Consider the following 25,960-nt stretch of genomic DNA (forward strand, 5'->3'; position numbering starts at 1 on the left):
GATATTATAGATTATGACACAAAAAAATTATAAAATCAAATTATTATAAAAGAGTTGTAGGGGATAAAAGTTTATGTCAGTTGAAAAGATCAGGATCTCCGTAAATAAAAAAAAACAAATAATAAAATTTTTAGTTATTATTTTCATGTGAAAGAGTTTAACTTTTATTGATAATTAATTTTAATATTCGTTATCTAAAATTTTAAAAGAATTTAACATATATACTTTTACATTTGATTAGGTGTTAAGTGTAAAACCCGATTAATTAACGACTAATTAATCTATAAATGAGAATTTATTCTAGAAAGCCAAAAATGTGATTTTTATGGCTTAATATGATAGAGGAGATTAAAACGAGAATTTCAATACCAATTTTATAGAAATCGGCCTAAGATTAAACCGAACGGGCCAAATCGGGCCAACCGGACCTATTTTGAGCCTTTGACCCAACCAAACAAAATCTAAAACCCTAAAAACAGCACTCACTCTCCTCTCTTCAGCCTCCAAAACGCTGAAAAAGGAAAATGGAAGGGGAAGAACACTCTCCAAGTTCTACCTCTCATTTGATCTTCAAACCACCATAACTTTTGATCCAGAGCTCCGATTGTCACACTGTTTGTGGCCACGCGTTCACCGCGACGAGCTCTACAAAACCCACTACTTTGTTCTTGAGGTAAGCTACGATTTTAGTCCAGTTTTTCTCAGCCTTAAATTCAAATTTTTGGGAAAAAAAGTGTTGAGATTTTGAGCTCCTTGATGTTATAGGATCCAACTAGCTTGAAGGAGAAGAGTAACCATGTCTCCTTGATCTTTGGGTATAGTAAGTTTCTCAACCATAATGGAATTTGTTGGTTTATGATGTTTGGGTATTGAGTTATTGTGTTTGTGTTGATAATTGTGGCTTGGGTAGTGTGTATGTGAATATTGAAGCTTAATTGAGGTTTTGGAGAGCTTGGAATAAACTCTTATGTGCTAAAAATCTGTTTTTGGAAGTGTTGAAGCTTTGAGAGCTTGTGAAAATTTTGATTTGGATGTGTTCTGAGGTAAGCGAAAAAGCGGCTAAGGTATGGTCTCGGTTTCCTGTATCTAAAATGTAATGTGTTGTGAAAACTTAGGCTAGAGGCCCTAAGATAGGATTTGAATAGTTGATGTTGTTGAATGGTTGAGATAAAATTATGTGGTTATGTATGTGATTAATGAATATTGATGTTTGATGGGGTGATGCATGAGAGATATGCATGTTTTAATATATGCTTAATGATTAATTGATGTTGAATTGTGGGTGAAGCCATATTGATGGTGAAAGTGATATTGGTTGTATGTATTGATGGTTGATTAGAAATGGTATTGTTGGAAATTGAGATAAGAAATTATGTACTATATGGTATTGTGTTTGAAGTTGAAATTACTTGAGTAAAATTGGTTAAAATGATAGATTGGTGGGTTATGATGTGATAAAAATATTATTGTATGAGCTGAGAAGGTTTGAGGTTGATTTTTGGTATGTTTGGTTGATTTTAAAAAGGGTTGGAATTGGTTTGTTTTGAAAATGGTAATTTGTGGTTTTGTATGAAAATGTGGTTTTTGGGAATTCTTTGACGGAGCATAACTTGGACTCCGGATCCCCGATTTGTGCCAAACTTATTTAGAAATGAAATTGGATCCGGGATGTTTATGCTGTTTGAAGAACGGGTGAAAAAATGATTTGAAACGAAGAAGTTATGCCCGTCGGAAGATTGGGTTTTGAAACTGTGAATTCTGCAACTTTTTAACTTAGTAAAATTTTTGGCAGAATGCACTCCCACGCGTAGGCGTGGCCGAAGCGCACGCGTAGGCGTGGCCGAAGCGCACGCGTTGTTTTCAAAGTTTCACTACCCACGCGTGCGCGTGGCCCACGCGTATGCGTCGATGAGCGAATTCAATGAGCCCAACCAAATTCCAGAGAGTTGTGCCTGAGTTGTGCTGGTTTTGTGCCTGGGGCACAAAATGCACCCACGCGTACGCGTGGCTGACGCGTAGGCGTCACTTGACTTTTCTCCCATCCACGCGTGCGCGTGGGCGACGCGCACGCGTGACCCTATTTTCATCCCAAAGTTGATTTTTGAGTTTTCAAAGGCAAATTTCATACTTCTAAACCTCCGATCTCATCCCTTATGTCTTAAATCATTATGATAAGCCTAGCAATGGGAAGAAGTTAGGAGACGTGGTAGCTTGTGAATGAATAAAGGGGAGAATTAACGATCAATGATGATCAAAGATGATTGTATGAGATACGAAGGATGGTGGTGGAAGTGCTTTATAGGCCATGAGCCGAAGGGCTGTGATTGTTAATAAATTGGCTGGTTATAGATTGTATTATGAGTCGGATGGCTGAGATATTACCAGATTATGGCTGAGCCATTGTGAATTATGGCTGATTATGAATGCATATATGCGAATTGAATGAAATGTGATTGTTGCACTTCCACTATCTGAGATACGAGTTTCCCTGGGAGAAAGCAGTGGCTAGCCACCATGTGCTCCAGGTGGAGACTCGATACTTTGCTGACCCTATGTTGTAAGTGTGGTCGGACACTGTGAAAGTTCCGGATGAGCTCGCCCCTGTGAATATACACCAGTGAGGGTGTTGGATATGAATTATGATTTATCATGGAGTATAACTCGAGTTAGGGATGCACGATAGAGGGACAGTCCAATGGTTAGCTACCAGGACTTGTCGGGTTGGCTTTATAACCGACATATGAGACTCATTAGCCATTAGGACAGGCATTCATCATATGCATATTATGTGAATTGTTTGGAATTGCCTAATTGACTGCATATTACCTGCTAATTGTCTAAATGTCATATCTGCTTCTTATTTGTATATCTCCTTGTCTGATATAATTGTGTTTGCCATATTATATTACTGCTGGTGGTTGGGAGGTCTGAAGGATTTGGAAAGGGAAGTATTAGTTAGACTGAAGATCTTTAGTCAATTGCCATTTATGATTTAGTCTATTTATAAGCTTTGATTTATTTGGTGGAAGTTCTAGGATTGCCTTCGGGTTTCCCAAGACATTACATGTTAGATATGTAGGTACTGTTACCATACTAAGAACCTCTGGTTCTCACTCATGCGAATTTTGTGATTTTCAGAAGCAGGACGTGAGACTTCTCGCTGAGGCATGCTGGAGACTTCTGGATTAGCGAAGATCCTTCTTTCTTGAGACTTTGCTTTTGTTTCATATTTTCACTTAAATACTTTTATCTCCACTAAATAATGTATATATATACTATTTTGACTCCTCTTAGAGGTTGTTCTTGGAAAACAGGTTTTGTTAGCTTGTCCTTGGGGTTTCTCTTGGTTTCTTACTCTATATTTATACTTATATATCTACACTTTTATGCTTGGATCGGTTATCTTCGTAAACCGGATCTTGAGTCTTGATATTTGTATCTTTGGCACTCTTTTAGTTATGGTTTCGCGTTAGTCTATCTTTTGTCGATTTTATTACGTTATCGATCGGAGTGTTGCGCTTTTCTATTTAACGATTTTGTTTTACTCATTTTTTTTCAAAGGCTCCTAGTTATAAACATTTTTCACACTACTATATGTACTAAATTTTATTTATTTTTTTTAGGTCGTAATACCTCGCGACCTTTATCTTATGACTTAAGTATAAGGCTCTGTGTGGTAGGATGTTACATTAAGTCTGTTGCACAAATAAAAATAATTAATTTTATGCTTGCTATTTAAAAATAATATTTTTTTCCTCTCTATGCATATAAAAATACAATTAGATATTAGCATAAAAAAATTATATTGATAGTTATAAAATTAATTCAAAATATATTTTTTTTAAACAATTGAATCTTGATTTTAACTTTTAATCACAACATTAGTATTTTTTTTAAATTATATGTAATAAATATTTGAAGGAAGACAAGTGAAAAATATAAATTAAAAAGATAACAGTAAAAATTTAAAACTAAATATAAAATATGCATATAATAATAATAATATTTTTTATTTAAATTATATTATTTTGTTTTTTTTTTACAACAGAAACGTAAAAAAAATAAAAAATAAGAAAAAAGAGAAAAAAATAAAGAAGAATAATGAGAGAGGGAGTTTGCTATAATGATTAGTTTATGAGTCTGTTTAAACAAGTGTCAGGATTCAAATTCTGTTTTGTGCATATAGCAATTCGTTGACTAGTGATAAATGACTTTTAAATAGAGTTCAAATTTGTAATGAATTAATTCTTAATTTATCGAATTAGGAAATAACGTGAAAAAAAATAATAATAAAAATTCATTTATGTTTGGTAATTGATACTACATAAATATAGAGATAAAGAGATTTGAAAATGTGTTTAAAGTTGAAAATAGTTGAGTATACAAAATACTATTTTTTTGACATAATTTTTTTTGTATTTTATATCTTTTTGAAAAGTGATGATAATAAATAAGGGTACACAAATTCAATATTTTATGTTTATCTGTCTTTACATTCATATTTAGATCTAGTTATTAAATACTGTTTAAAAGATGTTATTTGTTCAAATTCTTATCTCATATGTTAACATTTCTGTAAATTGATGTGATGAGATACAAAATTTAATTCAATAGGAATCTTAAATAACTCTCTACACGTATTGATCAAAGTGAATAATAAGTAACAAAGATATATTTCATAAAGATGAGGAGAATGACTTTATTTCCTTATAACCATTCTCTAAATTGTTAAATGAATGAAAAGTTAATTATTTCTTAAGATATTGGGAAACTTTTTTTTTTTTTTCAGATTTGCTACACATTCAAGTATTATTGTCATTTAAGTTTAACTAAAAGTAGACTTAATACCAACAAAAATTATTCTCATTAAAAGAGCGTAATTATATGCGCAGAGTTTTATGTTATCGTCGTCATCCTCCCCTCCTCCTCCTTTGCGTTCCTCCTCCTCCTCCTCCTTTGCGTTCCTTCTTCTTCGCGTGTTTTCTCCTCATCGTCATTCTTTTGTTGCTGTTACTGTTGTTGCATTTTTTTCTTTTTTTCCTCCTCTCCTCGGTGATTTTGCAACATTATGTGTTTTTAGTTGTGCAAAATAACGTGACCAAATGTACCTTAATTCACTCAGAAATGAACCAAAATTACATCCAGAATGAACCGAAAATTAAATTCCGAACGAGCCGAAATTACTTAATGATAACGATACACAAATAAACTCGTTTCAAAACAAGCACATAGCAAATGCACCTTATTTAAATCCAGAATAAACCAAAATTACTTAATGATTGTGTTCGAAAATAAGCACACAAACAAAATTGAATGATCAGAAATTCATTTAGAAATGAACCGAAACTACATCCAGAATAAATCGAAAATTAAATTCCAAATGAACCGAAATTACTTAATGATGACGATACACAAATAAACTTGTTTCAAAACAAGCACAGGCCATGTCAACTTTGAACAAAAACACATTCAAATCAATTTTAGATCAGACAATGTCATTAATATGACAAAAATTCGATGATAACAATAACGACGATAACGATAACGACGATATGTATTAGAAGAAGACAACAATGACGATAACGATAATAATCATAATGATTATGATGATAGAGGAGAAGGATAAAAAAGAAGGAGAAAAAGAAGAAGAAGACGTAGCATCAGTGATGAAGAAGAATGTGCATGCGTAAATTTAAAAGAAGAAGAAAAGGAAGAAGAAGAAGAAAAGGAAGAGAAAGAGGAAGAAAAAGAGGAGGAAAAAGAACTAGTACATTAATCTAAAAGAGTTGGTTAAACTTAATTGGTTAAATCATTTCGATGTGAAATTTTATTTTATTTTTTGTTATTTTAGTAAAAAAATAAAAAATAAAAAATAACTATATCATATATGATTACTCTTCTCAAGATTCTATTTACCAAGATATAATTTTGGGTGGGTGCCACACATCCCACACAGGTTGCTTAGTTGCTTGGGTGAGACAAATATGACATAAAAGGCTAATTGTGACTAGTGAGGACCTACCCACATGGCTTACTTAGAAGAGATAATGTTTTGAGAATAACCCTTCAAAATATTCTGACCAAAAAGCAAAAGAAAAGAAAAATTTTCAAAGAGGTTTGTTATGCTGTCTAAAAATTATTATTTAATTATTAAAAATATTAAATAATTAATTTTAAATTTAAAAATATAAAATTAAAAAATTTTAAATATTTAAAAATTATTATAAAAAATAAATTAAATACAAAATAAAAGACATCATAAAATATTTGATTACTACATATTATATAAACTTGTGTGAGAAATTTTCTCCTTTTAATATGATAAAATATATTTAATCATTATATTATGTTTTTATGGTAAAATTGCAATTATGACTTGTATATATTATTTTTTATGAATTTCCGGTTGGCAACTATAAGAACGGGTATATTGGTTTAAATTAAGAGTAATTATAAACTCAGTTAGATATTGTAGTTTATGAAATAAATTTTGATTATTAAATCAATATTTAATATTTTATTTTATTAGCTAAATTAATTTTACATCATATTTTGCTAAAAATTTAGATAAATTAATCTCAATTGTTATTTAATAAATGGAAAAGTATGAGGAGCCAATGGAATATTTATACAATGTGTACAATAAAAGTTTAGAGAGTATTAGAGATATAATCATTAGTGTTACCTTTTTCCATCAGTTGAAGCTTTTGGAATGAGTGGTATCATGCATGGTATTAGAGCGCTAGATCTGAAAGGTCAAGAGTTCGAGCATTAGTGAACCTCAAAATCAGTTTAAGCTTTTGGGAAGATGTTTATTATCGCTAGTACTCGGATGGTTATTCTAGATAGTATCGGAGATGTTCATTGCCCATTATACACATTGTACAAATAGTCCATTATCCTTAATAAATACATGAAAACGAACCTCTAAAGAAAAAAATAAATAAATTCTCATCAATCTATGAAGAATAATTTGGTATAGAAATTAATTTGTCTAAGACATAAAATTTTGAAAAATAATTTAATAATTAAATTGATTGAACATTAAAATATTAATTCCAAAATTTGTGACAACTGATTTATTTTTTGGTAATCTTGACAACTATTTTAAGATATTACTGTTAACTAAATATTGAAAATTCGAATTCTGACATTTATTTAAACAAACGAGTGAGTTGATCAGTTGACTAACCTAATTTGATTTATATATATAATTTTTCATATTTTGTTTGGATATAAAAAAGAAAATGAAAAGAAAGAAAATAAGAGAAAAGAAAATAAGTGGAAAGAAAATGGAGAGAAAAATGAAGTTACTTGAGTAAATAGTTAAATTGGTCCCGAAAGATAGCCCAATCTTCAAACGAGTTCCCATAAGAAAAAGATAATAAAATTTGTCCCCGAAAAATTTAAAATTGGTAACGTTAGTCCTTCCGTCAGTTGGATGATGACGTGTTACGTTAAGTGCCACGTGGCATATGATGACGTGGAGGGCTAATGCCACGTGTCACAAGATGATTGGTTGACATGTCAGATCGGTGACACGTGGCATGCCACGTGTCAGGTCAGTGACACGTGACACTTGACATGTAAAAAAGTTATTTATAATCAAAATAGTCCTTGAAAGTTCAAACGTAAGTTATATTCATCCCTAAAATTTTAAAAATTAATCAAATTAGTCATTATATAATTTTTTTATTTTTTCTTGATAATATTAAATTTAAAATATTTTTTGATACTACTAATTTTAATAGAAATGTAATTGACAATAAAAAATTAGTAATTGTATCTTTTCTTCTCAAAAATTTGTTCAATAAAATTATCTCTCTCCTCTAATTCTTGTCAAAATCTCTCTTATTCTTTTCTATTCTAAAACATTTTTCTTACATTATTACATTTTTATCATTTTGTTGGAATATATATATATATATATATACACTCAAAATTGAAATGTAGGTATTTGTTAACCTAAACAAAGTTATATGCTCAAAATCAAAATTTATGTATGTTAATCTAAATAAAAGTAATAACGTAATGAAAAAAAAGATGTATAAATTTTTATTAAATTTGTTTAGGTTAACATACATAAATTTTTATTTCGAGCATATAACTTTATTTAGGGTAACAAATACATACATTTCAATTTTGAGTATATATATATATATTCTAGCAAAATGTAATAATGTAAGAAAAATGTTTTAGAATAGAAAAGAATAAGAGAGATTTTGACAAGAATTAGAGGAGAGAGATAATTTTATTGAACAAATTTTTAAGAAGAAAAGATACAATTACTAATTTTTTTATTGTCAATTACATTTCTATTAAAATTAGTAGTATCAAAAAATATTTTAAATTTAATATTATCAAGAAAAAATTAAAAAAAATATATATAAGGACTAATTTGATTAATTTTTAAAATTTTAGGGATGAATATGACTTACGTCTAAACTTTCAAGGACTATTTTAATTATAAATAACTTTTTTACATGTCAAGTGTCACGTGGCATGCCACGTGTCACTGACATGACACGTGGCATGCCACATGTCACCGATCTGACATGTCAACCAATCATCTTATGACACGTGGCATTAGCCCTCCACGTCATCATATGCCACGTGGCACTTAACGTGACACGTCATCATCCAACTGACGGAAGGACTAACGTTACCAATTTTAAATTTTTCGGGGACAAATTTTATTATCTTTTTCTTACGGGGACTCGTTTGAAGATCGGGCTATCTTTCGGGGACCAATTTGACTATTTACTCGAAGTTACTTGTGTATTATTTGGAGGAAGAGAAAATGAATGAAAAAAAAAATTCTTTTGTTTGGATGGAAAAAAAAGTAAGAAGAAAGAAAATCATAATAGTACAAAATTATATTAATACCCTTATCATAAAGTAAAGTATAAATATTTTTATTTATTTATATTTTATTGCATTTTATCAATATTATAATTTTATATATTTAATTTAAATTATTTATCTAATATATATAATGTTTAAATGTAAATCTCTATCATAATAATATATTAAAACTATTAAAATTAAGTTTATATTAATAATGGTTAATAATAATATAACTAAGAATAATATTAAAAATATAAAAAATATAATATTTTTTCTTTTTTTTTTGCTTGCGATGGAAAGAAATTTTTTTAGTAAGACTCACACAAAAATTTTTTTTCTATTTTCGTTGATATCCGAATAAAGAAAAATACCATTTTCTATTTATTTTCTTTCCATCATTTTTCCTCTTCTTATTTTCTCAACAACCAAACATATTAGGGGAAAAAATTGGGAGATCTTCTTTATGTTTTTTTTTTTTTTTTTTTTTTTGGGTTCATAAGATCTCTTTTATCTTTGTACCATATTTTGGGGGGACCTTTTATAGTTTTATCCTTTAAATCTACAATTTTTGGGTCTGAAATACTTAACTGGGCTTAAGTTGGCTTGTTGGTCTCTTTTTTTCAGTTTTGGTACTCTTTTGATTTCTCTTGCTATAAGTGGATCAACTTCTTGAATTCCATCTGGGCCACATATATTTCAATTGGATCAACCTTTGTAGGCTTTCATGGTGAGCTTTCTCGAATATCATTAACCAAAAAAAAAAAAAAAACTAAAGAAACTCAAATGTTTTGAAAAAAAAAAAAAACCTAAATTAATGATGCTTAATATTGTAAAATAAATAAATAAATAAATAAAAAATAATAAATATAAAATAAAGAAGTATAATTAGATAATAATATTCACCAAAATTATTATCTCAATATAATAGAGATGATTAATATATTTATTAATATTATATATAAAGAGTGAGAGAGAAGAGTATTCAAAATATTTGTAAAATAAAGAAAGAGAAAGAATGGCTTTTATATTTATATTCGCATGGAAAAAATATTATTTTTCATAATGCACATGGCCATTTCATGCCAAGCATTCACGAAATGGAATTAGCCTCCATTTTAAGGGAGGTGCACACGAAATAGTTAAGGAATACTGTGTGCGTCGTCAGAGAACCTATTTTAAGGGAGACAGGTACAAAATAGAGCAATTTATATATATTAGCCACGAAATGAAACAATCCGTTGTAGAACCTATGCACAATTACTCAAGAGGGGGGGTGAATTGAGTATAGCAACAACAATGAATCTTTTTGCGAAAGTTAAAGACAATATACAAAAGTGTTATTGTACTAGTATTTTTCCAAGAGCTTAACTCAATTGCTAAGCATTTATAAGGAGCTTTTACTTTCCAATAGACACCAACTCAAATAAATTGATCAAGCTTTTCACCAATCGGACTTAAGCTATTCCTTAAGTACTTACGAAGCTACTTTTCGATCACAATTTATTTGCTCAAAGGTAAAAGACAATAATATTGAAGAGATGAGTTTGGAGAGATGCAAATGCTATTTAGAGTGGTTCGGCACAATCCTTGTCCTACGTCCACTTTCTTTCTCAATCGCTATTGAGAAGTTCCACTATTGCCAAGCTTCAAGGTGCTCGCGCAAAACCTTTTACAATCCGAGTCCTTAGTTTCTAACACCTCACGGTATATGATCACCACTCGTATACTAACCTACTCCACTTAGAGATACCTTCTCTAAGATTTGCCTTGAGTACTTAGTATACTTCTTTGGTATCCTCACCGACTATAGTGTTTATAACTCTTGACTCAACCTTGGAGATCACACTCCAATTTACAAAGTGTACAAGAAAACAATTCTCAAAGAATTGTTGAGATGAAATGAGTACTCTCTAGAAGAGTGTATGATTACAAGTTTAGCACTATTGAACCAATTGATATTGCTCTCTCAAATTGTGTATTATAACACCTTAAAAATGTGTAGAATGAAAGAATATGAACAAGATAGTTTGCAAATACTCACATGTATGAAATAAGGCTTCAATCCATCTATTTATAGACTCCCCAAACCTTAGAAACGTTGGGGAGTTAATGGGATGGAGCCGTTTTGTTAAAACTAGCCGTTTTTTATGTTTTTAAAACATTTGCATCGATGCATAACACTTTGCATCGATGCAAATGTGTCTTTGAAGCTGAAATTTGAATTTTCAGCTAGGTTGCATCGATGCAAACATCTTTGCATCGATGCAACAAGTCGTTGCATGTTTTGCATCGATGCAAGATGAGTGTGCATCGATGCAAACCTTAAAGAATGGCTTAAAATCACTTCAAAATGCTTAGGATTGATCTCAAACTTGTTGGAGTCAATTCCTATGCTTTTGTACCTTTGAAAACAAGTTTTTAAACCATTTGGCTAGCATCGAATTGCAAGATGTGCATCAAAACATTTTGTGAGTGTGTGTTGAGAGATTTAGCAATTGGTTCTTAACAAGAAGTTACCTAAGTCCTAAGACACTATACTTGTCTTCAAATGTTGTGGACTTGAGTTTCTTGTTGTTGTTGTGTTGCTTTCAACTCTTCATTCCTCAACGTTGAATGTTGGTTGATCTTTCAACATGCTTGTTCATTCAAGTTGTTTGTTGGTTTGTCTTTCATGTCTTTTGTTGGTTTGTCATTCATGTCTTTTGTTGGTTTGTCATTCATCAAAACCTACGAATACAAACTTCGCATACAAGCAACATGATTTACAATTTCCCCCTTTTTGATAATGACAAACCAATTTTGAGGATATGCATTTATAAAAGATTTTGAAAGCAACAATAATGCACTTTGTTTTATAGAAAGCTTTGGAGAAGACTTCACAAAAAAATTTTTGTAGGAGTTCTCCCTAAATATGTGCATTTGTTCCCTTAAAGGGCGTTTATCAAAGAAAACGATTTAGATATCAAAGTTTTTGCTTAGCGGAAGTCTTTTTGAAATCATTGTTTCGCAAACTTATTTCTTCTTTTCAAATCCTCAAACTTCTTCTTTTTCAAGAGTTCAAAATTTCAAATATCCTCAAACTTCTCTTCCCCCTTTTGACATTATCAAAAAGAAAGGAGTTTAAAATGTGTCATAGAAGCATGCATAAAACAATGAATTTTTTTAAGTTCAATTTCTCTATTAATCTCAAGGATGAGATATTCCCCCTTTCAAAAAGAATTTGATTTCCTCTTTTTATATATATAACAAGCATGCATAATTCCCCCTAAATAAGTGAAATATATTAAAGCATGCACATTAACTTAAAATAGAGGTACCAAGCCTATTTTGAGTTATTCACCAAATAAGCATACAAGCATTAATCATTAAACAAAATTATGAAGGAAATATCAATTAAACCATTATAAACTTCAATTTGTTGATCCTCCATTGTTTATAATCTTCAAATTTTTCAATCTACCTCAAGATCAACTCATAAACCTACAAAACAATGGCTAATTGGATATCTCCAATGCTTAAGTTAGTAAGAGATACAAAAATAGTAATATCAATGCAATGAATTCAAACAAATCATATTAGATTAGAATCCAAGATACCAAGTTCATTTCGGATGTTAAAAAAACTTTCTTTACATAAAGGTTTAGTGAAGATGTCCGCTAGTTGTTTACTAGTTTCGACAAATTCAATAACCACATCACCCTTTTCAACATGGTCTCTTATGAAGTGATGTCTAATCTCAATATGCTTGGTTCTTGAATGTTGAACCGGATTCTTGGTTAAATTTATTGCACTAGTATTATCACATTTGATAGGAATGTGATCAAGCATGAGTCCATAGTCCACAAGTTGTTGTTTCATCCATAAAATTTGGGCGCAACAACTACCGGCGGCTACATACTCGGCTTCGGCGGTAGACAAGGCTACACTTACTTGTTTCTTACTATGCCATGAAACAAGAGAGTTTCCTAGCAAGTGACAAGTGCCGCTAGTGCTTTTCCTATCCAATTTGCAACCGGCAAAATCGGAATCGGAATAACCAATCAAATCACAAGTGGATCCTTTCGGATACCACAATCCAACATTTAATGTTTCTATGAGATACTTCATAATCCTTTTCACCGCACTTAAGTGAGATTCCTTAGGATTAGCTTGGTATCTCGCACACATGCATACACTAAACATGATATCTGGCCTACTTGCCGTTAGATAAAGCAATGATCCTATCATGCCTCTATACTTCTTTACATCTATGTTTTTACCTTGTTCATCTTTGTCAAGGTAGCAAGTAGTGCTCATTGGTGTGTCCATTGCCTTAGCATTGTCCATTCCAAATCTTTTGAGCAATTCCTTGCAATATTTGGTTTGGCTAACGAAAGTTCCTTCTTTTCCTTGTTTGATTTGAAGACCAAGGAAGAAGTTGAGTTCGCCCATCATGGACATTTCAAATTCACTTTGCATGAGGTTTGAGAAAAACTTGCAAAGTGATTCGTTAGTTGAACCAAATATTATGTCATCGACGTAAACTTGTACCAAAAGGATATTTTTGTTTTCAATCATGATAAATAAAGTTGTATCAACCTTCCCTCTTCTAAAACCCTTTTCTATTAAAAACTTGCTCAAACGTTCATACCAAGCTCTTGGAGCTTGTTTAAGACCATAAAGAGCTTTCTTGAGTTTAAGAACATGATTAGGATTTTCATAATCCTCAAAACCGGGAGGTTGTTCAACATATACTTCTTCTTGAATGAAACCATTAAGAAAGGCACTCTTAACATCCATTTGATAAAGTTTGAAGTTATAAGAGGATTAGCACAATTTCATTAGTGTCTTGCCTTTTTATCAAACAACATTTTGAATCAAAGGTGACTAAGTTTCCTTTGTCACAAAGTTGGCTAACACTAATGAGATTATGTTTGAGACCTTTGACAAGTATAACATTATCTATGGAGGTAGAAGAATTTTTACCAACTTTTCCAACGCCGATTACTTTGCCGGTGTTGTTGTCTCCATAGATCACGTTTCCTCCGTTTGTAGGCTCTATTGCGGTGAACTTTGATTCATTGCCGGTCATGTGTTTGGAGCATCCACTATCAACATACCAATTTGTATCCTTAGCTCCAACACGTACCTACAAAACAATTAAAATTGGGATTTAGGTACCCAAGTGAATTTGGGTCCTTGATGGTTAGTATGAGCATAATGCCCATAAGGTGCCCATCTCGTATCTTGACTACGAAAGTTTATATGTTTAATTCTAGTAAAGCATACGGGTGCTATATGACCTACTTTATTACAATAATGACATATGACATTTGGATTATGCATCCTATGCATGTTTCTAAATGGTTGCCTAGGTTGTTTCCTAAATGCAACATCTTTTGATCTATATGCATTGTGATTATAATTTCTAAATGAAGCATGTTGAGGAGGATGTTTAAAGGCTTCATTCCTTTTAGGCATGCTTGCCTTTTGGGCTTGCGATTGCCTAATAGGAGTTTTAGTATTTTTAAAATTTCCTTTTTCAAAACCTAAACCTTCCTTATTATGAACATGCTTTTGGTTTTTCAACATTTTATCTAAGTTCTTTGAAGATTCATTGAACTTAGCTAAAGTGTTCTTAAGATTTGTAATTTCATTTTCATGCATTTTACAAGATTTGTATGGATCACTACTTGTGCTACACTTATCTTTTCCAAGATTGATATTCTCGTTTTTCAACATCTCATTTTGTTTTAAAAGATCCATATTCTTTTTCTTTAGGAGAGAATAATCTTGGGTAAGTTTTGTGTACACCTCAAGTAAGGCATCATATTCATCTTGTAAATTAAAAGAAGTGGAGTTGTCATTACTAACCTTTTCTTCGCTTGCCATTAAGCAAAGATTTGCAACCTCGTCGTCATCGGAGTCGGATTCATCCTCGTTCTCCCATGATATGTATGCTTTCTCCTTCTTCTTAAATTTCTGTTTTTGTCCTCCTTTTGAAGTTTTGGACAATTGGGTTTAATGTGTCCAACTTCTCCACACTCATAGCATTTTGGTACCTTTGTTTTGCTCTTGAAGTTTTTCTTCATTGCAAACTTATTGAATCTTTTTAATAAGAGTGCAAATTCTTCATCTCCTTCTTCTTCATTATCATCACTCTCTTCTTGTAGTGATGTTGTTTTAAGGGCGAGACTTTTCTTCTTGCTTTCTTCACCTTTTTGTCTATTTAGCATAGTCATTTCATAGGTGAGAAGATTACCTCGTAGTTGATCAAATGTAAGTTGATCATAGAGCCTTCCTTCCACAATGGCGTTCACTTTGGAGTTCCATTTTGGTGTAAGGCTTGTAAGCACCTTGGTCACAATTTGTTTATCATTGTATTTTGTGCCAAGCATGCTTAGGTTGTTGAAGATCTTGGAGAGTCTTTCAAGAGCTTCTTCAATGCTCTCTTCATCTTTCATTTTAAAATTTTCCCATTCATGAACCAACATAAATACCTTTGATTCTTTAACATGGTCGGTTCCTTCGTAAGTGATTTGGAGTTTATCCCAAATCTCTTTAGCAGTTTCACATGTAGAGATCTTCATATAATCATGCTCGTTAAGTGCACAATGAATGAAGTTGATGGCTTTATCATTCATTGCCACTTTCTTCCAATCATCGTCACTATATTCATCTTCTCTTTTCGGTACTTGCTTTAAGACGGAGCCTTCTCCTTCTTTAGCGCTTGTTGTCTTTGTTGGAATGTGATTTCCATTCTCAATCACTTTCCAAATTCTCACATCTTGAGAACGGATCCAAATTCTCATCTTATTTTTCCAATAAGAGTAATTTGTTCCGCTAAAAAGAGGAGGTCTAGCGGTTGAGTTACCTTCACTAGTGTTGTTGTTGTTAAAGCTTGTGCTTGCCATGATCTTTTCCCTTAAACGGTTAAGTCTTTCAAAGGGTTAAGCTCTGATGCCACTTGTAGAACCTATGCACAATTACTCAAGAGGGGGGGTGAATTGAGTATAGCAACAACAATGAATATTTTTGCGAAAGTTAAAGACAATATACAAAAGTGTTATTGTACTAGTATTTTTCCAAGAGCTTAACTCAATTGCTAAGCATTTATAAGGAGCTTTTACTTTCCAATAGACACCAACTCAAATAAATTGATCAAGCTTTTCACCAATCGGACTTAAGCTATTCCTTAAGTACTTACGAAGCTACTTTTCGATCACAATTTATTTGCTCAAAGGTAAAAGACAATAATATTGAAGAGATGAGTTTGGAGAGATGCAAATGCTATTTAGAGTGGTTCGGCACAATCCTTGTCCTACGTCCACTTTCTTTCTCAATCGCTATTGAGAAGTTCCACTATTGCCAAGCTTCAAGGTGCTCGCGCAAAACCTTTTACAATCCGAGTCCTTAGTTTCTAACACCTCACGGTATATGATCACCACTCGTATACTAACCTACTCCACTTAGAGATACCTTCTCTAAGATTTGCCTTGAGTACTTAGTATACTTCTTTGGTATCCTCACCGACTATAGTGTTTATAACTCTTGACTCAACCTTGGAGATCACACTCCAATTTACAAAGTGTACAAGAAAACAATTCTCAAAGAATTGTTGAGATGAAATGAGTACTCTCTAGAAGAGTGTATGATTACAAGTTTAGCACTATTGAACCAATTGATATTGCTCTCTCAAATTGTGTATTATAACACCTTAAAAATGTGTAGAATGAAAGAATATGAACAAGATAGTTTGCAAATACTCACATGTATGAAATAAGGCTTCAATCCATCTATTTATAGACTCCCCAAACCTTAGAAACGTTGGGGAGTTAATGGGATGGAGCCGTTTTGTTAAAACTAGCCGTTTTTTATGTTTTTGAAACATTTGCATCGATGCATAACACTTTGCATCGATGCAAATGTGTCTTTGAAGCTGAAATTTGAATTTTCAGCTAGGTTGCATCGATGCAAACATCTTTGCATCGATGCAACAAGTCGTTGCATGTTTTGCATCGATGCAAGATGAGTGTGCATCGATGCAAACCTTAAAGAATGGCTTAAAATCACTTCAAAATGCTTAGGATTGATCTCAAACTTGTTGGAGTCAATTCCAATGCTTTTGTACCTTTGAAAACAAGTTTTTAAACCATTTGGCTAGCATCGAATTGCAAGATGTGCATCAAAACATTTTGTGAGTGTGTGTTGAGAGATTTAGCAATTGGTTCTTAACAAGAAGTTACCTAAGTCCTAAGACACTATACTTGTCTTCAAATGTTGTGGACTTGAGTTTCTTGTTGTTGTTGTGTTGCTTTCAACTCTTCATTCCTCAACGTTGAATGTTGGTTGATCTTTCAACATGCTTGTTCATTCAAGTTGTTTGTTGGTTTGTCTTTCATGTCTTTTGTTGGTTTGTCATTCATGTCTTTTGTTGGTTTGTCATTCATCAAAACCTACGAATACAAACTTCGCATACAAGCAACATGATTTACATCCGTGACTGACACACACAAAATGAAGACTTCAATGGAGCTGAACACGAAATTATTTACTCTTCTCTTTGTCCAAACATTACTATGTGTCATAACGCGAGTGGAATAGAACAAAAGTCTCTATTATTCTTACAACACTTATGAAGTTCTCCCTTTCTTCTAATAATCCTTCGTAATCCAAACATCACAATGTTCCACTTTTCCTCTCACAGGGTAAACAACACACCAATGCTAGCTTATCTATCGAATGTTTCAAGCGTGGCGAAGGATTATGTGGAAGAATTGATCTTTCTAAAGGCTTCACTAACCATATCAAATGATAGAACTACATTTTTTCTGCACTACCATTTTCTCCGAACAAAACTGTGGGCTGTGGCCTTCCCTCTCTCTAAAGCCACTTGTCTTCTCCCAAATTTATTATTCATCCAAAGAAATTAATTCTTCCTATCTGCTATTGACCTGTTGAATTTTTTCAAGAGACTAAGCAACACAATAGCAACATGAATAAAAATTATTATTTACAAAATTACTTAAATTTCCATGTCAATACATATGTATAGGCACAAAAATTATAAAGAATAATTGACATATACAACCAACAACAACTAAAGAATTTAAGATACAAATACAATTAATAGAAGTAAAATGAGTTCTTTCATGTTAAAAAGAGGCGTAAATGGAGCGCCCCTTTTGGATCTCTACTGGGATGGAAGAGAGATATTGATAAAAATATTCAAAAATGAATAAAAAAATAATGATTAAAATTAAATAAAAAAGATAAATTAAAATAGAAATAAAAAATAAAAAACAGATGATATTTTAAAAATTTAAACTAATAAAAAAAGATAACATGAATAGTTATATCTCTAATAATACATATACGCTTTTTTAAATAATAGTTTTTTTGGTTTTATTTATTTTTTTGTATATTTTTTTATTTATTTTATGTTTTTTTTTTAAATTTACCAAGTATTGAACCTTAAACTTTTTAGAAATAGAGTTTTGATATCATTTTATAAAATTATTTTTTTCAAAAATTCAAACTAATAAGACTAAGTAATATGAATGTTTATGTTTTTAACACGTTTTTTTAAACAATTATTTTTTTGGATTTGTTTAATTTTATTTATAGATAGATTTTTCTCCTTTTATTACCCGACTTATTACAAGTATATTATATATTTTGGCAAATTACATCTTAGTTTCATTTTACACCATATCTAAAATAATCAGCGAAATTTGTCTGCCAAATTTCGTGTGTAATAAAAACTAAGAGACTATTAAGTTAAAGACAAATAATAAAACGCAGTCTATCTAATAATAACATATTTGACGTATGCAGTGGCGAAACGATAATAATAATAATAATAATAATAATCCTAAATAGAAGTGATTATCCTTCTCTGTCTAGCTGTCTCTTATCGTTGTTCATTTTACCCACTTTATTCATAGTGACATGCGACATGCGAGGAATACGATGCGTCTTTCAATTTGTTAGGGCATCTTTTTCAAGCAATATAGATCGAAATAACAATAATATTATTATACACTTACGTAAGAAAAAAAAATATAAAAGATAATTAAGTGCATGTTTATTAAGGTTTCAATCAAGTTGTATTATTATATATGCAGAATACACTAAGTTAAGTGCATGTTTATTAGGGTTTCACCTTGTATCATTATATATATATATATAAAAGATAATTAAGTGCATGTTTATTAAGGTTTCAATCAAGTTGTATTATTATATATGCAGAATACACTAAATTAAGTGCATGTTTATTAGGGTTTCACCTTGTGTATATATATATATATATTACGCTACAGCAATATAGCATGCACCAAAAAGGTAAATGTTATATCCTACCCTCTCTAAAATAATATATAAGTTATCTTTTTTGATGTGTTATATTTTAATGGGTATTTATTTATTTTAAATTTTTAGTAAAATTTGTTGGATAACTAATTTATCTAATAAAATAAAAAATAAAAAATTAATTTCGAATCATTAAAATTTGTTAAAAATTTAACAAAATATTTAAAAAATAATATTATATATTACTCTTTTATTTTTCACACAAAATCTTTGATTTTTAACAAAAATTAAATAAAAATTCAGACCTTCATAAAAAATAATTACAAATTAGCTACATTAATTTTTAAAAAACAAGATATAAAGTATTTCAATTTCTTCCTTTTTTTCGTATAATTCGAAACCAAATTGTATAGAATAAATTTCTAAATTTAAAGATCTATTTGACAAAATAAACTTCTTAAATTAAAAATTTTCTAGTGACACTAATTTGTGTTTTTATTTTTAATTTGTCACATCAGTATTTTAGTTTAGAATTTAGTTAATATAAGAAAATTTTTAAATTAATATTTTAATAAATATATAACAAATGTATTAAAATAAACATCGAATTAGAATGTGACATACATCACAGAGGATAATTTACATGTTACTTTAATGAGAGTAGGGTAACATTCACCTTTAAAAAATATTTATAAATAAGATTTTGACACAACTTTTATATGTTTGCATTAAAAAAAATAAGATTTTTCATCTTTTAAATTTAATGATTTTACCCTAAATATTAATTTTTGGCATTTTTTCAGTGAATGACCGAAAATTCAAAAAATAAATAAAACAAAAAATGGGTCTAGAGATTGAATAGTTCTCTCTCGATTTTATTTTATTTTTATATAACTTTTTAATAATTATATTATCCAAATGTTCTAAAAAAAATTAGTTCAAATACATGAGCTGACACTTACAAAATTTTTTTTATTAGATTGGATAATAGTATGAATAAAACTATTTCTATCAGACCAAATTATTTCTTAACTTCATTTATTAAGAAGTGTCCTATTTGATTAGGATATTGATGAACTACTTGATTTCCAAAATGGAGACAAATTGAGCTGGCATGAAATTAAATCCAAAAATTTTTAATTGTGAAGGGAAAAAGGGGAAAAAAAGACAAGAAGAAGTAGTAGTAGTTTGAACTGCCCAATCTGTCGACAATATTTTCTTTTTAGTATTATGAATCTGCCAAAGTCTTGCTCTCTAGTACTCTTTAGTGTGATCTTTCAATAATCCATTATGTTTAATTATATATATATATATATATATATATATATATATAGAAAGTCTAGGACAGCAGATTTTGTGGTTTTTAGCCATCAATAATATTTTTAATGGTATGAGATTACATCTAATGGTGTAGAATCATTCAATTTTCTTTTGATGGTTAAATACTGATCAGAATTTAACAAAAGTGCTTACCCCTAGTTCTCCTCATATAAATATAATACATTATAACTTTCATGTGTTATTTTATTAAAATATTGATTAAAAGTAGAATCTCTATAGCTATTCTAAAATCTATATACTATATATAATGAAAATTGAGAAGAATTTTGTGTATGAATTTTTTTTAAAATAATTTTTATCATATATAAATGGATTAAGAATTTTTTCGTTCCTAAAATTTTATGTAATTAAAATCAAAATCGTTCTAAAACTTTTTTTTCTTATTAAATTCATCCTCAAACTTAAAAATAATTTTAAAATAATTCTTTTAGACAAAATTATCCTTAATAAAAATAAAATAAAAAAAGCTTTATTACCATATCCAGCAATTCCAATCTTTCTTATCACTCCCACCGTATCTTCCAATAATTCAATCTTCCTTATCATTTCTATCGTGTCTTTTCCAACATTGCCAAAATTTTTCTTTTATTATTATTGGATATATAAAGATGATTTTAAAGAACGATTAGAACATTTTGTTTAGAGAGATATTTATCTCTGTATTTAGTTACTATAAAATTGATAATAATATCCTCTCAAAATATAATAAAATTAATAAATTTTTTAATTAATAATAAATAAAAAAATTTTAACTCTCTCCAACAAGAAAATTAAAAGTACACTTTTTATTTTCTTTTGTTGCACACTTCAAACAGTGGATTAGTATTCACACACACATATATATATTGCATGAATAGTAATCAAAAGTCACGTAGCTATTTAATGGTTGTGACTTTTTCAATGGGTTCCAACTTTAACAAATATGTCTTATCGATGTACATATTATTTTTTTCATGAAACACACAAAAGAAATCCTTTTAACAAATAATACAATGATTTAATACACAAAGTATTATCTTTATTGTTTGTACCATGCTAAACAGTTATTAATGTTTAATTACTTCATTATTATTAAAAATAATATTAATAATAATATTATAAATGTCCTTCAATCTTTCACTATTTACAAAATTTAAATGTCATACAAGTATATATATAAAGAATGTGTCACTAAGATTAAACATTCTTTTAATGTAAGTTTTAAAATTCTAACGAAATAATAGGTGTCTAATCGATTAAACCTATATTTCATATGCTAATACTAAAAATCACACACATTACTTATATTCTCCAAGTTTAAGAGTCTATAATTTTAAGAATTTATATAGCCTTGTACTCATTCTGATTTCATGAATATTTATGAGAATAAAATCTCTAGAATTCTCAATTGGAGTGGCACAACTCCTATATTCATATAGGTGGAATCTTTTGATAAATAATATTATCATTCCATTAAGAGTTTTAACTCACCTTCTTAATTTATTATAAATAGTACTAAATCTTATACCTTAGTGCTCCAATTGCTAAATAACTTGTTATTACCCATTAAACCTTAAAACTAGTGATCTACTAGAATAAGATTGGGTTCTCATCATTTAACAACAATAGATTTTAATCCAATTTTAGCAGTAGTCTATTTGATTTTATCCCTTGACAAATTTTGTCAAAAAGTCTGCTAAATTTTTTTGAGATCTTACATAAGTGATGGTAATTACACCATCATCTATTATTTGTCTCATAAACTCATGTCTCAAACTTATATGTCTAGACTTTTCATTATAAACCTTATTATATGTTCGAGACATAGTTGATTCACTACCACAGAAGATTGAAATGGGTGTCGTCTGCTGTGGCTATAGCTTTATATCATATAACAAATTTCTTAACTATTCTGCTTCTTTACTTGCGGCTGATAAAGCTACAAACTCAGGCTCTATAGTAGAATGTATAATATATGTTTGTTTTTTTTAGGCCCAACGTATAGCTCCACCACTTATGGTGAAAATCCATTTTGAAGGGGATTTGTTATCACTAAAATTTATAATCCAACTTGCATGTATCTAAATAACCTTTTAAAACTGTGGGATAATCATTATAATGTAATCCCAAGTTTATGGTTTTCTAGCTTGAGATAACCAAGATCTCTTGTTATAACTTTCTAATATTGATTGTTAGGTTTTTTTATAAGCCTTGATAATTTACACACAACAAATGTTGATTGCATACATTAAACTTTCTATAACACTAACATATTCTAATTGTGCTATAGGTCTATCTTTCCATATTTTTTTCTAATTTAATATTAGGATCATAGAGTGTATTGAATTCTTTAATTATGAGATGATCAAACTTTTTCAATACCTTTTTTATATAATGAGATTGACTTAAAGTAAAGTCAACTTCATTCTTATGTACCTTTATGCATATTGTATCAACTTAATTCAAATCCTTCATCTTGAATTTAGAAGTTTGATACTCCTTTGTTACACGAATTCCTTCTAAATTTGTTCCGATGATTAACATATCGTCAACATATAGACAAATGATTACTTCATAATTTTTAGTAAATTTTGAGTAAATACATTTATCCGCTCTATTATGTGAGAAGCTATTTGATAACATCACTGAATCAAACTTCTCATGCCATTGTTTAGGCATTTGTTTTAGGTCATACAAAGACTTAATTAATTTACAAACCTTTTTTTATATTTTCGGGTAGCACATAGCCTTCTGGTCGCTGTATGAATATTTCTTCATTAAGATCTTCATTTAGAAAAGTCATCTTAACATCCATTTGATGTATATGAAATTTGTGAATGGATGCTAATACTATAAGAGTCCTAATAGAAGCCATTCTTGTCACAAATGTGTATGTATCAAAATAGTCTAGACCTTCTTATTGTCTAAATTCTTTGGCCACTAACCTTGCTTGAAAGATTTGTAATGAACCATCAGTATTATACTTTCTTTTAAATACTCACTTACATCCTATAAACTTTGATCCTAGAGGTAAATCTACCAAAACTCAAGTATTGTTTGATAATGTTGAGTTCATTTTATTATTTGTTGTTTCTTTTCAAAAAGTAAAATTCCTTGAAACCATAGCCTCTTTGAACATTTGAGGATCACCTTCTATGTTCATCACAATAGGAATCTTGTTTATAACAGAATCCCTAGTTCCTTCTACCAAAAAGATGATAGCCTGAGAAGAAATAAAATCTAGACCTAAATCCTTTTCTTTTTTCACTCTCAAATTCCTCCTTGGTTCAATCAATTCTTTGTCACTTAGATGTTTATTATTTTAATTATTTATTTTTTTGTGAAATATTAGTATCATTTTAGATGTATTCTGAACTAGAAGTTAAATCATTGATAAATTTATTTTCAATAAATTTTACCTCTCTTGATTTAACAATTACATTAGACACTAAATCTAATATTTTATATGCTTTAAAATTTTGACCATATCCTATAAAAGTTCCTTTTATGGCTCTTGGCCCTAATTTGGTTCTCGTTTGATCAGGAACTCGATAAAAGGCTAGACACTTTCACATTTTCAGATAATTCAAAGTAGATTTTTTTTTCTTTCTAAATTTCATAAGGAGAAACCTTTCTATGTCTTGATGGTATCCTATTATGGATATGATATGATGTCAATAATGCTTCATCCTATAAATTATAAAGTAATTTTGCATTTAGTAACATTGAATTAACCATATTTACTAAGGTACAGTTTTTTCTTTTGTTGCCATATTGTATTCTATAACTATGCCAATATGCATATTTTGTACTTTTTCTGCAATCATAGCAATTAGATCAGTCTCTTCTACTAAGTTAGTCTTTGGTGCTTCCTTTTTCAGAAATCTACATTCTTTGATGTAATGTTATTTCCAAGGTTCTGAAAACTAAACCGGTCATCGAACTGCTCTAGGCACTGGTTCACTGGTTCATAGGTTCAACCGGTTTGATCGTGGTTGAACCGTAAAAATCGTTTTATAATAAAATAATAAATAAAATATAAATAAGCACATGAAAATATAATTATAGTCTAATCTAAACTTTAAAATATCATTCAAATTAAAAGTACTACATAAACCAAATGTTATAATCTCATTCAAATACAAATTCAAAGTTCAAAAGTCAACAAACAACCAATCAAACATAACATAGCAGCATCAAAATGATCCAAGTTTGTCATCAATCATAAAAATCCAAGTTCGCCAAATGCTTTTTCATTCTATTAATTCCCCCGCCCCCAAAAGTACTCAGACAAAATAAGCATTGGTAATGTGGTTTTCCATTTATATTCTGTAAAGCAACGTATCTCCAAGCAGGATCAGTTTTCCCCCGAACACTACAAGTTTGTGATTGATTTTCGTTACTCGCGGAGGAAGAGAACGTTCATTCGAAGCAGAATTATTTTCAGCATTATTATTCCTAGGTAGGTCTTGGTTGATACTTTCTTCCATACCTAAATATTACCAGCAATCCAACCCAATAATCTCAACTCTCAAGTTCACAACAAATGAACAAACAATATCCAAATTCCAAAATCAGAGTATACAAACAACATCTCAGGTTCAAAAAATCAGAATTAACACAATGAGATTTCACAAAATCATGTCACAAAATCAAAGTTAACACAATCAGATTTCACAAAATCAGAATTCACACAATCATGTCACAAAATCAGTTCATATTTCATCACAAAATCAGTTCAAATTTCATCACAGTTTCATCAGAGTTCACAGAGTTCACATATCACTATATCAGTTCATAACAGTTTCAGAGACTCAGAGTTCAGTTCATCAGAGTTCAATTCATCAGAATCAGTATCAGAATCAGAATTCAGTTCATCAGAGTTCAGTTCATCAGAATCAGAATCACTAAATTAAAATTTACCTGGAAATGAGGAAATCTATTGCTTTCTCTCAGAGCTCGAAGGACTTCAGGCTTTAATTTTTTCAATGCTTCAACGCTTCTCTATTGCTTTCTCAGAGGCAGAGCTCGACGGAGGTGACATGCGAAGTGGCTGAGGGCGCGACGGAGCTGAGTGCGCGACGGAGCTGACGGCGGACGGTGCTGACTGCGTGAGGTATCTGAAGGCGCAACGGACCCAACGGCGCCACGGAGCTGACGGCGCGACGCTGCTGACGGCGTGACGGTGCTGAAGGCGCGACGGAGGTGAGTGCGTTGAGGGCTTCAGGCGTTCTCTATGTCTCTCACAGTCTCACTCTCTCTGAAGTCTGACCCATGCTGAACTGTGGTGGGTCGTGGCGGCCTCGTGGAGTCGTGGGTGTTGCTCTGTCTTCACTCTTCTGTGGGACGATGGAGTGCTGGACGAAAGTGGGAGCTGCGAAGGGGAAAAGGGAATTAGGGTTCCCAAAACACAAAACGGCGGCGTTTTGCTGCAAGGTTAAAAAATCGGCCGGGTCCCGGTTCGGTTCGACCGACCGGTAACCAGCCGGTTCGTCGGTTCAAC

General features: G+C 30.6%; 1 long non-coding RNA gene across 1 annotated transcript; it reads left to right on the forward strand.

Moving 5' to 3' along the window:
• The first annotated feature begins 484 nt into the window (after window positions 1-484).
• LOC140177263 (uncharacterized) lies at window positions 485-3,475 on the forward strand. The gene is made up of 3 exons (XR_011869087.1): window positions 485-673; window positions 766-820; window positions 3,139-3,475. It is a non-coding gene; the product is annotated as an uncharacterized lncRNA (long non-coding RNA).
• The last annotated feature ends 22,485 nt before the right edge of the window (window positions 3,476-25,960 follow it).

The sequence above is a fragment of the Arachis hypogaea genome, chromosome 12 (genome assembly GCF_003086295.3).
Source record: "Arachis hypogaea cultivar Tifrunner chromosome 12, arahy.Tifrunner.gnm2.J5K5, whole genome shotgun sequence".
In the NCBI taxonomy this organism is placed as follows: domain Eukaryota; kingdom Viridiplantae; phylum Streptophyta; class Magnoliopsida; order Fabales; family Fabaceae; genus Arachis; species Arachis hypogaea.